Source organism: Protopterus annectens, chromosome 7.part0 (genome assembly GCF_019279795.1).
Source record: "Protopterus annectens isolate FY-2018-M chromosome 7.part0, PAN1.0, whole genome shotgun sequence".
NCBI classification, from domain to species: Eukaryota; Metazoa; Chordata; order Ceratodontiformes; family Protopteridae; genus Protopterus; species Protopterus annectens.
In genome coordinates this window covers 1,369,821,199-1,369,838,473 of record NC_056739.1, presented here as the reverse complement: position 1 = coordinate 1,369,838,473, position 17,275 = coordinate 1,369,821,199, and positions in this window count along the sequence as shown.

Sequence of the window (17,275 nt, the reverse complement as noted above, 5' to 3'; positions counted from 1 at the left end):
GGTAATTTGCTTTTTATGGTAGTTAATGTGATTCATAGACAAACACACACACTAATAATAAAACAATACAGAAGAAAGTAACAGACAGCCATTTTCTAAATATAATAATGTCCTCCAGGGTGGGTGTTACAGGGAAATAAGGGACTTTTCAGGGGTGGGGAAGCCCTCAATGTCAGGCCTTACAGCATCCATAGTTGGTTCTTTATTTCCTTGTAACATCCACCCAATCAGGCATTATTACTTGCATAAATAAATCTTCCAAAGAGAGAGAGAGAGAGAGAGAGAAATATGTATCTAAAGAAAAAAAATATGTATCAAAGCAATGTGCTTTAATCAAACTAAAATAAACAAAACATTACAGAATAAGCACCTTAGGAAACAGGAGCTTTGCAGTAGATATATTTATTTATTTATTAATTTATTCAATTGGCAACTGGATCTTTGAATAGAGTGATTCAGTCCTGAGCCTAGAAGATGAAGGAGGGAAAACATAGTTCAAACAGTAAACACTGAATACCTATAGCACAGAAGTACTGTGTGGAGATTGTTACAGGGCTGTATATGCAAAATATGCAATCTGTATGTTTTATTTACTAAATGGGATATAGTAGGATAACAACCAAAAATCATGACTCTGATACAGCTGCTTTCATCTTATTATGAAAATGGGGCATAGGATAAGTACAGTGTTTGGAACAAAGTTGGGAGACTTAGGTGTAATTATCTTTGATGAAATTACAAAAAAAAATTTACATTCTTCTTGATGAAGGAAAACCTGGGGAATACTGTATAAAAGTTATGAAGGCTGAACAGTCTGGAATGTAGAAGTAACCTCTGTTTCATTTTCATTTAAGACAATATTCATCTTTTAATTTTCAGTCATTTTCCTTTCCCCCTTCTGAATCATCTTTTGCAGATCCTTTATCTTAGATTCTTTTTTCACTTGTCCCATCACTGCTTTACTGTTCTACTATGATTTTCAAAGTATCAGCAAAAAGCAGCTATGACTTTGGGACCACCACCACCTCTTTTCTATTAATTGTAATGTGCTTATTGACAAAGAAAAAAATGGTAATAAATTAGACAAGACATCTACCTTAGAAGATTTAGAACTACTGACCTTGTACAGTATGAGTCCTAGTCTTACCTCTGCACTGGCCCAGTAAGACTCCATAGCAAAAAAGAATAATGTCGCTTTTGTGTTAGGACACGAATAAACGAGTCTTCGTGGGTTCTTTTTAAGCAGCTTTATTTTATAAAAACACATCACTATAGAGGCTTACTGACTATAAATTACTTATATACAAACTAACAATTGTGATCATGCATGCTCACTCTCTGGCTGCTTCCACAAAATGGCACATGTCTGATATTTATATGTGCATGCACAGCCTTGCATGCTTCTTAAATACATAACACACACGTTGCACTCTGATCTACATCCTCCCTCTTTGAAATAAATCATGCAATTTGTCATGAGATTATTTGGCATGCAGAAATCACAGGTAATCTATAGACATGCATTATACAACACTAAATACACATGTATATACGGTTTACATTCATATGGTCGAGCGCACATTGCTCGACCATGTATTACACTGATTTTTCTCCGTGAATCCCGTAATGCTGAACAGTCAGAATGTCTTAAAAACACAGAATTAGACATTTCCAACTGCTCTACCACCGAAATGAGTGCTAACATGGGTCAAAAAGGGGACAATATTTTGCAATTCACAACACTTGCAATCACGTTTTTGGGATGTTGTCGCACTCCTTTTGGCCATACCCAATTGACCATCCACCGGTCGATCATATGCATGTATTCTGTATCTAAAGTCAAGTCCATGTTGCTGTGTATTTCACACAAGGCTTAGAAACTCGTCCATATCATGTGACATAAAATTGAGAATCAGATTTAGCAACTGGGACAGTCTCTGCAAAATGGTTGACCTGTGGATTCTTTGAATCACTTTCTGGAACAGAATCAGACTTTTGAACTCATTCTGGTCTTTAAACAGTGTCTGACCCATTCTTTGATTTAGAGTTTGCATCAGAGATACAATGTCGTGACTGCAATGATGATGATTCTGGTACAGGAAGAAGATGTCTGCAATTCCTCCTATAATCCACACATTCAGAATCTACCAAACAGAATTGCGGTTTGGCACAGATGCCTGTAATCTGTCCTATTTGATCAAAATATTTTGTCATCTGGATTCGTACCATCTCTCCATCCCTCAATGGATGAAGTAATCTGCTCGATCTGTTTTAACTAGATTTCTGGATATTACGCTTCTTAAACAATTGTGCCTTGAAGATTTTATTGTTTTTAGAGTTAGGCTGCAACAATCTTGAAGAAATAGGTAGCTTAGTTCTAGCTTGCCTGGAAAATAGTCTTTGAACAGGTGAGCCAAGAATATAATCACAGGGTATGTTTCTGAGATTAAACAAATTCAAGATTACATCGGTATTGTCATGCCTTGACTTTTCAAGTTATTGCTTTGCACTCTGTACTGCACGTTCAACTAGACCATTGGATTGTGGATATTCAGGACTACTAGTGACATGTACAAAGTCCCATTCTTTTGGAAATTTCTGAAACAACTGGCTAGTGAATTGAGTAGCACTGTCAGAGAAAAGTTTGTGTTGACTACCATGAACTGAGAAATTACATTTCAACTTAGTAATAACAGCAGTTGAGGTTAAGTTTGTTAGCAGATCAATCTCAAACCAATTTGAGTAAGAGTCTACCAAAACTAAGTACTGTTGATTCTTCCACTCACAGATATCAGTTGCTACGTAGACCAAGGTAGTTCAGGAGTTGGACTTAGCTGAAGTGGTTCTTTTTGCAAATGTGGTCTAGTACTATTGCATACTAACAAGAATAAATAACTCTATCAATGTCTTTGGATAAAGAAGACCAAAATATTAATTCTCTTGCTCTTCTCTTAGTGGATGTGGATCCTGGGTGACCACGATGCAAAATCTGAATATATTCTTGTAGTAAGGAAGCAAGAACAACAATTTTAGGACCTTTGAAAATAACGCCATTTCCATCAACAATTCATCTCTTTAAGGAAAATATGCTTGCACCTCAGGTGATACACTAGATTGCTATGATGGCCATCTGACATTAATATAGTGATTCAGCTTCTTTGAAACTGGATCAGTCTGAGTGTTATCTCTTAACTCATCAAGTCCAGTGGTGGAAAACATTATGCACTGACATCACATCAAACTGAAAAGTCTCTGTGTCAAGCTGTTCTGTTGTATTTCTGGGTGATCTGGATAAGGTATCAGCCAGATAGAGCAATTTGCCTTTAGTATAGATCAAGATGAAATTGTACTTTTGCAATCTGAGTATCATTCTTTGCAATCTCACTGGAGCTGAATGCATAGGCTTCTTTAGAATAGTAACTAGAGGTTGAGATCAGTTTCAGTCGGAATAGCTCGACCATAAATATAACGATGAAACTTGGAACATGCCAATACTATCACCAAAAGCTCTTTCTCAATTTCAGCATGCTGCATCTCGGTTTGGGTTAGTGTTCTAGATGCATAGGCTACTGGTCTGCCCTCTTGAAGTATAACTGCACCTAGGCCAAATTTTGAAGCATCACAGGAAAGAATAACTGGTTTGTTCTCATCATAGTATCTTAACATAGATGGGATGGCAATTTTCTGCTTCAGGTCTTCAAATGCCTTCTGATAATGTTCCAACCATGACCATGCAACATCTTTGCAAGTTAGCTCTCTTAAAGGTGCTGTCAAATCACTGAAATCTAGTATAAATTTGCCTAAACAGTTGACCATGCCAGAAAATGCTGTAAACCTTGTACATTGTCTGGTGGTGACAACTCTAGAATTGCTGCTTTCTTGGTCGGGTCAAGTCTCAAGCCTGTACTTGTAAACAAATGGCCTATGTACAGAACTTCTGGAAGTCTGAATTTGCACTTCAGAGTACTGAGCTTTAAGTTCCCTTCACGTGCTCTGTCTAGATCTTTCTTGAGGTTTCTGTCATGCTTTGCTTCACCATTGCCTCCAACCAATAGATCATCTACTATTATGCCACAAGGATAACCCGAAAAAATGTCCTCCATTGCACGCTGAAAAACTTCATGGGTTCTGTTCAAACAGCTTTATTTTATGCAAACACATCACTATAGATGCTTACTGATTATAACTTAAGTAACTTATATACAAATGAACTGCGATCATGCATGCTCACTCTCTGGCTGCTTCTACAAAGTGGCATTAGGGATTCCATATGTCTAGAATTTATATGTGCATGCACAGTCTCGCATGCTTCTTAAAGATATAGGATGCAAGACTTTACACTCTGATTTACAAATTACATCCTTATGTGAATATTAAATGGCTAGAGTTCAATAGAGAAGTTTGAACCTTTTATTATTAAGAAGAGAAAGACTAGGGGAGATTTAATTCTAATATCTAGAATATTTAAGTACAAATTTCTTTTTAACTCTGTGGGGTGAGTACTGTTACAACTGACCATTAAAAGATAACTATGCTCAAAGCACAACATTTTCTTTTCTCAGAGTATAGTTACTTCTCTATACAATAATCCCTATACTTCAACATCTTAAAAAAGCGCAACTGTCATTTCAATCCTAGTCAGCTTCCTTAGTACACACCATGCCCAAACATGACAAAAAAAAAAAAAAAAAAAAAACCTTGTTGATGTTTGCAAGCCAACATACATGCTCACTCTCTGGCTGCACTCTCAAAATGGCACTGAAGCTAGCACATGCTTGCTGTTTGTATGCATGTGCTCTCCTTGAAGCACTTCTTAAAGGGACAACACGCACACACTATTCTACACCGTCCCTCTTTGAGAAATGGGTTGTGCATTATTGACGACATTAATTGACATGCAATTAATACAAAATAATTATTTGTCATGCAATTATACAGAACTAAATACATATAGACAATTATGTCCAGTTTGCTGTGTATTTCACACAAGGTCTGGAAATACGACCAAATTGTGTGACATTGAAATTAGAACTAGGTCTAGCAAGTGGGACTGTCTCTGCTGAATGTTCAACTTTGGGGACATCAGGAACATCATTAGGAACAGAAGTAAAAGTTAAGACACGTTCTGCAACAGGAACATTGTCTGGATTGCTCTGAGATTGAGAGTCTGTATCACAGTAACAATGCTACAACATCCATTCTGATACAGTAAGAAGATGTCTACATTTTCTCCTGAACTCCACACCCTCAGATTCTACAAGGTAGGATCTTGACTCAGTACATATACCTGTTACTTGACCAATCTGGTCAAAACCTTTTGCTGTTTGTATCCTCATTGTCTTTCCTTCCTTCAATGGACAAAGAAATCTGCTTGATTTATCATAGCTGGACTTCTGGAAAGAACGCTTTTTGAATAGTTGGGCTCTGATTGTTCTGTTGTTCTTTGCTTTAGGCCTCAACAAACTGGAATTGATAGGCAATGTTTTTCTAGTTTGCCTAGATAGAAGTCTCTGAACAGGTGAGCCAAGTATATCATCACGCGGCATGTTTCTGATATTGAGTAAGCTCAAAAAGATGTCAGTATTATCAAACTTTGACTTCTCTAGTAATTGCTTTGCACTCTGTACTGCACGTTCAGCTAGTCCATTTGACTGTGGGTATTCTGGACTACTAGTAACATGCACAAAGTCCCATTCTTTTGCAAATTTCTGGAACAACTGACTGGTAAATTGGGTACCATTGTCAGAAATAAGTTTGTGTGGACTACCATGGACTGAGAAATGACATTTCAACTTAGTGATGATAGTAGTGGAAGTTTGATTAGGATGGGAGGTTGGCATAATGGTTAAGGTGTTTACCTTACAAACACAAGGTGCAGGGTTTGATTCTCAGATGGGATAAATAACTAGGCTTAAAATGGCCTACAAAGGAAGTTAGCCTAGTAATAATCTATGAACCTATGAACCTAAGTATCACTCTCAAACCAGTTTGAATAAGAGTCGACCAACACTAAGTAATGCGGATTGTTCCAGTTGAATATATCAGGAACTTGACTTAGCTGAAGTGGTTCTTTTTGCAAATGCGGTTTAGTACTATTGCATACTGAACAAGAAGAAAGTACTTTATCAATGTCTTTTGCTAAAGAAGACCAAAATACTAGTCCTCTCACCCTTCTTTTGGTAGATTCAGAACCTGGGTGACCATGATGCAAAATCTGGATATATTTACATTGTAAGGAAGCAGGAACAACAATTTTAGGACCTTTGAAAATAATGCTGTCTTCCATCAACATGTGGTCTCTGTAAGGAAAATAAGTTTGCACTTCAGGTGGTACACTAGATTGCTTTGACGGCCATCCAACTTTAATGTAGTGGTTGAGCTTTTGAAAAACTCGATCAGTCTTTGTATGATCTCTCAGCTCATCAAGTCTCGTGGTAGAAAAATTATGTACTTCCATGACATCAAAGTCAAAATTCTCTGCATTAAGCTGTTCTGTTTCATTTCTGGGTGATCTGGATAAGGTATCAGCCAGATAAAGAAGTTTGCCATTTGTATAGACCATTTTAAAGTTGTACTTTTGCAATTTGAGCATCATTCTTTGTAATCTTTCTGGAGCTAAATTCATAGGCTTCTTTAGAATAGAAACTAGAGGTTGGTGGTCAGTTTCAATCTGAATAACTTGACCATAAATATAATCATGAAACTTTGAATATGCAAATACAATTGCCAAAAGTTCTTTTTCAAGTTGAGCATATTGCATTTCAGTTTGAGTAAGAGTTCTAGATGCATAGACTACTGGTCTGCCTTCCTGAAGAATAACTGTGACAAGACCAAATTTTGAAGCATCACAGGAAAGAGTGACTGGTTTATTGCCATCATAGTATCTTAATGTGGGTGAGGTGGCAATTTTCTGCTTAAGGTCTTCAAATGCTCTCTGGTGCTGTTCCAGCCAGGACCATGTAACATTTTTGCACATCAGCTCTCTCAAAGGTGCTGTCAGCTCACTGAAGTCTGGTATAAACTTGCCTAAATAGTTGACCATACCAAGAAAATGTTGTAGAGCATGAACATTATCTGTTGCTGGCATCTCAAAAATGGCTGCTTGCTTTGTCAAATCTGGTCTCAAGCCAATGCTAGTAAATAAATAACCTACATCTGTAACTTCTGGTAGTTTGAATTTGCACTTCAGAGGATTGAGCTTCATGTTCACTTCACGTGCTCTGTCTAGAACTTCTTAAGGTTTCTGTCATGCTCTGCTTCACCATTGCCTCCAACCAATAAATCATCTACTATTATGGCACAAGGCTAACCCCCAAAAAAATCACTCCATTGCACGCTGAAAGACTTCACTTGCAGAATTTATTCCAAATGGTATCCTGAGGAATCTATATCTTCCAAATGGGGTACTGAAATTAGTCGGTAGTGAAGATTTGCGATCAAATATCACTTACCAAAATTACCTTTTTGCATTCAAGGCAGAAAAAAACAGTGGCATTTGGTATTAGGGCTGCAACTTGCTGTATGCATAGGATGATGTAGTCTCTTTAATGCTTTATTCAAATCTCTTGGGTCAATGCATATTCTGATTTCATCTGAGCCTTTTTTGTGGGCAGCTACCATGGACGACACACATTCATTTGGTTCTGTAACTGGACAAATTACACCTTGCTGCACCATTTTATCCATCTGAGCTTTAACTTTATACTGCATAGCCATCAGAACTTTTCTTGCTGGTCTGATCACTGGACTGACCTCTGGGTCTAACTTCATAGAATACACTACTGGAAGTTTGCCTGCATACTCTGAAAAAATAGCTTTACTAAAATTGGAGCTGGGACATGTGCTTATATGATGAACTTCTTTAGTAAAGGAAAGTAAATTCATTTTGAAATTGTCTCTGATATCCAATGATGACTGCATAGGTCTTCAGACTATATAAAATAATAAGCTGTAGTAGTTCCTAGCCAAAAAACATGAAAGCACTACTGAGCATTCGGTTTGAATTTCTTCACCTCCATAAGCAACAAGTTTTGCACAACTGGCCATATTAAGTTGCTCACCAGCTCTCACCTTAGCAAATGTGTCTGCTGACATAACATTACACTTTAAACCAGTGTCTACCTTGAGCTTGGTGGATTTACCATTGATCTGGGCAGTACAAAATATTTCATTCTTTGTCAACAAATGTACTGCATCAACCTTTTCACCAATTATTGACACATCATCTACATGGAAAGTAGAGTTTCAGTTCTCTATATGATCAGCCTACTTTTTTTGAGTGACCCTTCTTTATAAATGCAAAGTTAAAAAGCACTTGGAAGCTACCAAAGGTATCCGAAAGGTACCCCTTGCACAAATAGTTACTCGAACATAGTGCTTGCCTATTGGAAGCAAACTAAAGACCTTTGTGATACAAATCCATGGCATGTGCATCTATTGTATTATGGCCGTTTTGTGGATGACATTTTTATCCTTTGGAAAGGTGATGAAAAACAACTGATATCTTTTACTGAATATTTGAACTTGAGTACCAGCTTCCTAGAATTTAAAGTCAACTACTCAAAACAGGAGGCTGATTTTCTAGATGTCAATCTGTCATTACATCAAGGTGAAGGGTTGAGTACAAACTTACACAGAAAGAGTACATGGATGAACCATTTCTGTACACACCCTGGTCATATATTTAAGAATATTATGGAGAATCAGGCATTACATATCTCTAGGCTTTGCACAAGTGATGCTGATTTCAACACAGAACGAAATAGGCTGCATGAAAATTTACTAAATAGAGAATACAAAGACAGGGACCTCAAGATTAGGTCTGACATAGGAGAAATAAGAGGCAGAAAAGGATGTCCTTACTTCTCTAAAAAGAAATCTCTGACTAACCCAGAAGATAAAAAGGAGCAGAAGAAGAGAGAGAATATGCTCAGCTGCACACTTACATATAGCATGGACTGCAAAAAAGTATGTGATGTGATTAGAAGATTTTGGCCAGTACTTACTGAAGATAGTAATATAAGGAACATCGCCGGTAACAACCCGATATTTATTTTTAAAAACAAGAACACCAAAAGATTGCTATGTGGAAAAGATGGGTTTAGCCATAAGAAAATATCTGATAGGGAAGGCACTTATAAATGCAGTAGATGTAAAGCCTGTGCATCTACTGACACTATCAACACTTTGATTTATCCTATCTCTGGCAAGCGATACAGTTTTAAAGTGTATGCTAATTGTAACAGCCAGCACTTGGTTTAACTTGCTTCCTGCTGTTACTGAAAGACAGGGTCCTATGACATTTAAGGGATATTAAAAATAAAGACCCTAACAATGTTCGTGCAAATCACATTTCTGTGAACTCAACACATAAGTTTGTTTTTAAAGCCATTGAATGTGCTCCCCCAAATAACAGAGGAGGGGATATAACTAATCACACTGAAATCTGCAAGACAGGCTGGATATTTTATCTAAGGGCTGATTGCCATTCTGGCCTGAACACTATGGCTCTGCTTAAGCCTATTCTTAAAAATAGGAAGTTGATTATTGGTTAAAACATGGAGGCTGGTACTCCACTGAAGTTTGTGATTGGTGATTCTCTGATTGATTGGCTGGAAGGTGTTGACCAGAAAATGATGATTCATTGGCTAACTTTTGTTAAATTCAGAATAGAGAGCTGCAGGAAGTTACAATCTGATGAAGGCTATATGACGAAAGTGCTTATCGGGTGGACAAGCTCTTGTTTGTTTTGAATTGTCTGTGTTAATATTTTAAAGTTTTGACTTTTTACATATGCTCTGGATTGCATTGCATAAGTGGAAATTCCCTCATTCACTCCAGGACAACTGTTTTCAGTGTGTACCTTTAACTCCTAGTGGGTGTGGCCTGAGCCTTTAAAAATTAAGGTATCACCTTACAATTCTAACAAATACTCATTGACAGAGGTCAAATATGACTACACTTGTGTTTGCCATCATGTATGCTTCAAGATAAAATATTATGAAACCTTGTATGTAGCATGGTTTTGGAATTATTAATGCAAGTATGCACAAGTAATATTTGATGCCTAGAGGAGCAGTAGAAGGTAACTGCAGATGCACCTGGAGGCATCACTCGGATGTAATGAGTTAGATTGCAAGAGCAGGCTAAGTTATTTCTTACACTTATTTCATTCAATTGCACTTCTGAAATGCTTATAATTGTGCTATACAGTTGATCTACTATATTCTTGCACTGTTATAAAGCTTTTTTTATTGTTTCACTGCATTTAAGTACTGTTTTAAACTGTTTTAACATTACTTAACTGTAAACTGCTTTTTCATACTGAGAGTTGTATTTTCTGTTTGTGAGTGCTCTATCCGAACTTTTCTGTGCATTTTTGTCTGTTACAGTTAAAAGCATTCTCGAGTTTGCTCCTTGATCTGTTTAAAACTTTCATTTAGTGGCTACAGCTAGGAACTGTAATAGTGTGCATTACTATAATTGCTTTTTTATTTAAATTACTAAATTGTAAACTGCTTTTTCATACTGAGACTTGGATTTTCTCTTTGTGGATGTTCTTTCTATGCTTTTAAAGTGAGGTTTCTGTGTTCTGCTCAGGTGACATAATCTTGATAGAGGCCTGTTTTCTAGGCTGGAAGTTTTGTTTGAGTTTCCTGTGTTTCTGGCAGCCATTTTCTGCTGATTGTCTTCATTATTATTGAGAGTAACAAGGCCTCCTGACCTTCTGTAGTACGAGTGATTGGGTAATAGCAGGGGCTGAGTAGTAATCTGATCTTCCAACTCCTCCATTCTTACTGCTATATAAACCCTGTGTCTTATAAAGGTTCTGCATGTATTGTCAGGCTCTGGATTGGATTGCATAAGTGGAAATTGCTTAAGATTCCAAGAGCAGGCTAAGTTATTTCGTACACTTATTTCACTGAATTGCACTTCTGAAATGCTTATAATTGTGCTATACAGTTGATCTACTATATTCTTGCACTGTTATAAAGCTTTTTTTACTGTTTCACTGCATTTATGTACTGTTTTAAACTTTTTAACATTACTTAACTGTAAACTGCTTTTTCATACTGAGAGTTGTATTTTCTGTTTGTGAGTGCTCTATCTGAACTTTTCTGTGCATTTTTGTCTGTTACAGTTAAAAGCATTCTCGAGTCTGCTCCTTGATCTGTTTAAAACTTTCATTTAGTGGCTACAGCTAGGAACTGTAATTTTTCCCACCCACTGTCCCTAGTGTTGTGTATTCTTATACTTGATGGCTTTGCAGTTGCCCGCCCATACTGTATATTTGATCTGTGACACTCCTCCCAGTCTAGTGTCATTAGTTCACTCAATCTAATAGAGAACATTTGTGAAGGCCAACCCACTCAGATTCTTAACATTGAATTAACTTCTGTTCCAGCTTTCTCCATTTCCACTTTACTGGAAAAAAAAAAATTCTAAGCTTGCTTCCCCCCTTTCCTGTGGCAGGTCAGATACGGATTTGCTGTGTCCAGGACTGTTTGTGAGCTCCTAAGCCCCCCCCCCCACTTAACTGGGGTTAAACTATTCCTGGCCATAAAGTCTGTTTTTCAAAATTTCCCTTGCAACTAGCCAGCTTTTTAGTTTTAGCACTCATCTGTTTCTTTGATCTCAGCACTTGTTCGGAACTCATTGTAAGCACTAAATAAGTTACAAATTACTTCAGCACTCAACTTTCCTCACTTGTCTAGAGGAAAACAGTTTTTAGTACTTAATAAATAAGCACCTATTCAGGCATGTCTAAAGGTCAGCTCCCGGTGTTTTCTCCTGTCTACCTGATGTATCTGGGCATCTTGGGACAATGCAGCAATTGCCTCATGTACACAGACAACCCTCTCCTCCTACCACCCAACACTACGATCTGTGAGAGATGCACTTATATAGCCAAACTGGAAGCAAAGCTCTCCTCACCAAAGACTGGCCTAGACAGTCAAGAGGAGAAGGTAAACACTTGCACTGCACCACACTCATCACATAGTCCCTCAAAACCTACACCACCAAAACACACACACAGAACCATAAAACACACACCACATTCACTCCCAGTACTAATCTGCCCAAACAACAGAGACCTCCAAAGCAGAAATGCAAGCAACCTCCACCCCCCAACACAACCCAAATGACACATAGCCCACATACTCAGTGTGCCACTCAACTACAGCCCATAAGGCATAACGTACCCAACACTCTAGTCATAGGTGACTCTATAGTCAGGCACACTGATGTTCCACTCACCAGGCTAAACAAGGAAAAAGTTACTGTCAGCTGCCTGTCAGGTGCCAGGATCCGCCACATAACGCATGCACTCAGGTCACTCCACAACAAGTACAAATATGACTCTGTCATTGTCCATGTTGGTGTGAATGACCCGAGACGTACCTCCCTGGACTACATGAAAAGAGACATGGAGGAGCTCTCTGATCTTGTAGCCCAGGCTGGTATGACCCTAGCCCTGAGTAGCATCCTGCCATCACCCAGAATTATACCACAGTACAAGGACAAAATGATTGACTTTAACAATTGGCTAAACTTCTGGTGTCATTCTAAGGGAATCCAGTATCTGTCTGGCTGGGATGACATGATCGACAGACCACGCTGCTTTGCCAGAGATGGCCTGCACCTGTCACCCTTAGGATTCCGGATACTGGCAAAAGCTCTTGCCACCCCTATAGTGCCTTTTTTAGGCAAGGTTCAAATGACAAATTCACCACCGTAACAGGTACAAGCAAGCAAAATCTGAGGGTAATGCTACTCAATGCTAGAAGTCTAAACCTCAAAATGCACTCACTTGAGGCACTCCATAAAATGGAGAACATTGATATCTGTGCAGTGACAGAGACCTGAGAGCATTATAGAGTACAATACCAGGCTATAATTCATACCACACCTTTCGGCCAACAAACCCGGACCGAAACATTAAAGGTGGAGGTGTGTCCATATTCATTAAGGATATCTACATCTCCAAGCTAGTTGCTCAGCATAATGCATCCGAGATTATCCAAGTTCAACTAACTCTGGGCAAAATCGCAATCCAGATTGTAGCTTGCTACAGACCCCCCACCATGCCCCAGGATTCCCACTCCTCTTTTCTTACAGTGATACACTGGAAAATATTAAGGTACAACCCAACACTCTAATAATGGGTGATTTCAACTACCCTACCATTAATGGGGAAAACTACTCACTCATGTACCAACCCTTTTGCTCAATGTTTTCTGGAAATCAATTCCAATGCTTTGGATCAACTTATCCACACCCCCCACCAGGGGTAGCAATATCCTAGACCTGGTCATCATGAACATAGGTGACCGGTATTCCACACCAGAGATCAGCTCCTCGTTGGTCAGATCCGACCACAAGCTAATCACCCTAGACATCCACATCCCGCTCCCACCCCCATTAGGAAAACAACCGTAAAAAATTTCTCCAAAGCCAACTTCATGCTTCTTAAGACAGAAGTGGCAAACTTCACGACACCCATGCAGATGGACAATAGAGGTACGACTGCTGAATCCTACACAAATGCACTTTATAAGCACTTACACGAGTGCATGGATCGTGCTATCCCTAACAGAACCAAGATGCTATCCTCCAAAAAAAGGAAGCCAATCTGGTGGTCTTCTGCCATAAACAAACTCTACAACAGAAGAAAGAAACTGTTGCAAAAAAGAGTAAAATCCCACGATTGGAGGAACTCCCTGTTCAGCCTCAGTAAGAAGCTGAGATCCCTCATAAAATCCTCCAAAGCTAGTTATGAAAACAAAATTGCCACTGATTCTAAAGACAACCACAAAGTATTCTATAGCTATGTCAAAAATCTCAATGGCAACACTCAGATCTGCTCTGAGTTACAGCACAATGACACTAAATATACAGAACCAACTGATATTCCCAACATCCTGGCAGATAGCTTCAGTGCTAACTTTACCTCCCTCTCACCCCTAAAGGGCCCATCTTTATACCGGAAGAATGCAAAGTTCCTGTAATCACGGCTGTACAGGTAAAAACGGCACTCTCCAAAGCCAAGAACACAGTTTGCATGGAACCTGACAACATCCCAAGCTGCCTTCTACATGAACTACAGAATGAACTGGCACCCCACCTAAGTACCATGTTCAATCATAGCCTCACCTCAGGCTTTGTGCCCATTGAATGGTGCACCATGGCAGTTATCCTACTCCACAAAAGGGAGGCCACAACAGACCCCGGGAACTACCGCCCCATTAGCCTGACAAGCCTCATCTGCAAGGCCATGGAACGTATCATCATGGAACTCATAAACAAAGACATTGGAGATCTCCAAACTCTGGACCCCACACAGTTTGGGTTTGTAAAAGGCAGATCATGTCTCCTAAACCTGATAGACTTCTTTGAAGTAGTCACCAATGCCATAGATGAGGGTAAGGTGGTTCACACAGCCTATCTAGATCTCGCCAAGGCATTCAACACCATCCCCTACTCTGGAATTATAGATAAACTCACTAAACTAGGTATAAATCCCTATGTCACAAGATGGGTTTCTAACTGGCTTACTGAAAGAACCCACACCGTGAAAGTAGCAGACTCCAAATCAGACTTCAGACCAGTGACAAGTGGAGTACCACAGGGTTCAGTCCTGGGTCCTCTCCTGTTTGGTATCTACTTCTCTAAAGTACAGGCTAACACAGAAGGTCTTTGGCTAACTAAATTCACAGATGACTGCAAACTAGGAGCCATAATCGAAACTCCTAATGATGTGGACATCCTACAAAAGGGCCTCACTGAGACAGATGCCTGGTGTCAAAGCCATGGTCTCAAGCTCAATGCCAAAAAGTGCACTGTCATCCCCTTTGGTAAAAACTCTGTACCCATGAACTACCACATAGGTGGTAGTCTACTTAACACTGAAAGTGTGATAAGAGACCTTGGGACACAGGTAGACAGTAGTCTCTCCTTTGATAATCACATCACCACAGTGGTCAGGAAATCCTTCTATGTGGCACACCTCATCACAAAAGGTTTCTCATCCAGAAAAAAAGAGGTAATTGTTCCCCTCTACTCATCACTCATTAGACCCATTATAGAGTACAATGCCCCTTTTGGTGTGTACCTCACAAGACATCTACAACAACTGGAAAGGCCACAAAAATAGCTCACAAAGAGGATTACTGGCCTCAAACAGATGCCAGACACAGACCGTCTCAAAAAACTCCAGCTTTACTCCATCGCATATCATTTACTCAGAGGCGATCTCTGCCTAACATACAAAGCTATGTCAAACCCAGAGCTGTTGGACATGCTCCACTTAAATAAATCCCAATCCCTCCAAGCAACATGCTCTAGGGACCTAAACCTTCTCACCACAATAAACAGAACATGCTGGAGGGATAGATTCTTGTCCCAGAGGCTTCCCATACTCTGGAACAGACTACCTATCTATGTCAAACAGAGCTCCTCATTAGCACTCTTCAAGAAAAATCTTGATGATTGGATGGGTAATAGGAAATTCACCCCGGGGATCACTTCTGTGGTTCTGCTTGACAGGGGCACAGGAAAATAATTTTCTTGGGTGGCGAAAGCCAGGGTACCTTTTTGGCTAGGCTTGTATAGGCCCTAGGGACAATAGCCTAGTACCTACCTATGAACCTATGAACCTATTAAAGAACTGTTTCAAGTGCCTAGTCTCTTGCCGTGGTGGTATACCAAAGATTTGTTGTTCGTTTGCTTCTTTATAACTGTGTGAGGTTTACTTGATTTACAAAACTTTTGACAATGGTTCCATTTTTTACACTTGTGGCATTGCTGACCAAATGCGAAGCACTTTTCTCTTTTAGACTCATGATTGACACCACAATTGTGACAGTTAACAATAAAGCTTGATTTGGGTTTTGCTAACTCACCCTTGTACTGCACTGAGCATGCCCTTTTCTTAGAACTTGCTAGAAAGCTATGGGTTTTACCTGCCACACTCGCAGGGGTTATAGCTGCCATGTGCTTAGGCCTGCTTCTGCTAGCCACCTGTTGCATGCTGTCTACATTTGCTCTGGATTTTGCTGAAACCATACTGTCATTACTTGCAAGCATACTTGTGTGCCTTTCTGTAACCTCATGGATGAATATTCAGCTTTAAATCACTGTCACGAAGCAAAATATTTCTCACTGTAGCACTATTAATACCATACACAAGCCTGTCCTTTATTAACTCATCATTTAAGTCACCAAACCTGCACGTTTTAGCTTTGTTTCTCAGGTCAGTAATATAAGCTGCAAAGGTTTCTCCTTGCTTTTAATCTCTTGTGTAAAACAAATGCGTCTCTAAGGTAACATTTGTCTTGGCATTACACATTTCCCTGAATTTGCATTTCAAACACTTGGGGTCCTCCCTTGATTCGGCCTGTACAACAATATGACAGTTTTTCACTTCTCATTCATATACTGCTGGTGCATACATGACTGAACTCTTTCTTTCAATGGCTTCTGACTCAGGTTTAACAAAATGAATGCCCTGGTGTGTGCATCTTTGTCAGAATAAGCTGCTTGTATAAAAATATTGTACTCTTGCTCAAATATTCTCCAGTTGTCTCAATATTTTGATCAGATACAAGTGGTGATGGCTTTCAAAATCTGTCTGCCATGCCAACAAATTACAGTAAAACACAATGCAACCCAAGTCCACTTGTGACTGTACCAACATGCACCCTTATACATATGCCTGAAATGTATGCCAGTACTTGCAACTATGCCCAATAGCACAACAAGCCTCTGAATAAAAGAATCCAAATGCAGAGCAGCACGCCAACGGAGACCGGGACCAGCGTTGTCAAAAAATAGAATAAACCAAATACCATCAAACGCTGTTCCCTATGGCAATAGTATGAAATTCAGGCATCCAAAAGCTAATTAGGAGTCCATTATCCACACGATCCTGTTGCACCAAATAAGAACTTTTATTGACATTTAACATAAGTAAGCGCTTTCACCAAAAGGCTTCTTCAGACTTATACATTTTGCAAAAGTTGGAGCTCATTTAAATAGCCCTCCTCAATTCCTGATAGGTTATACAAACACCACATGATGGCACTCTTTCATTTAAAGCACTATTCTTCTAAACATATACAAGAACTAAATGAGAAAACAAAATACAAATATAAAAGACAAGAACTGAAATCTATAAAAAGATGCCAATAAAGCTTCTTTTAAGTAGTTAACAACAGTTTTTATAATGTTATTAACTACTTAAAAGAAGCTTTATTGGCATCTTTTTATAGATTTC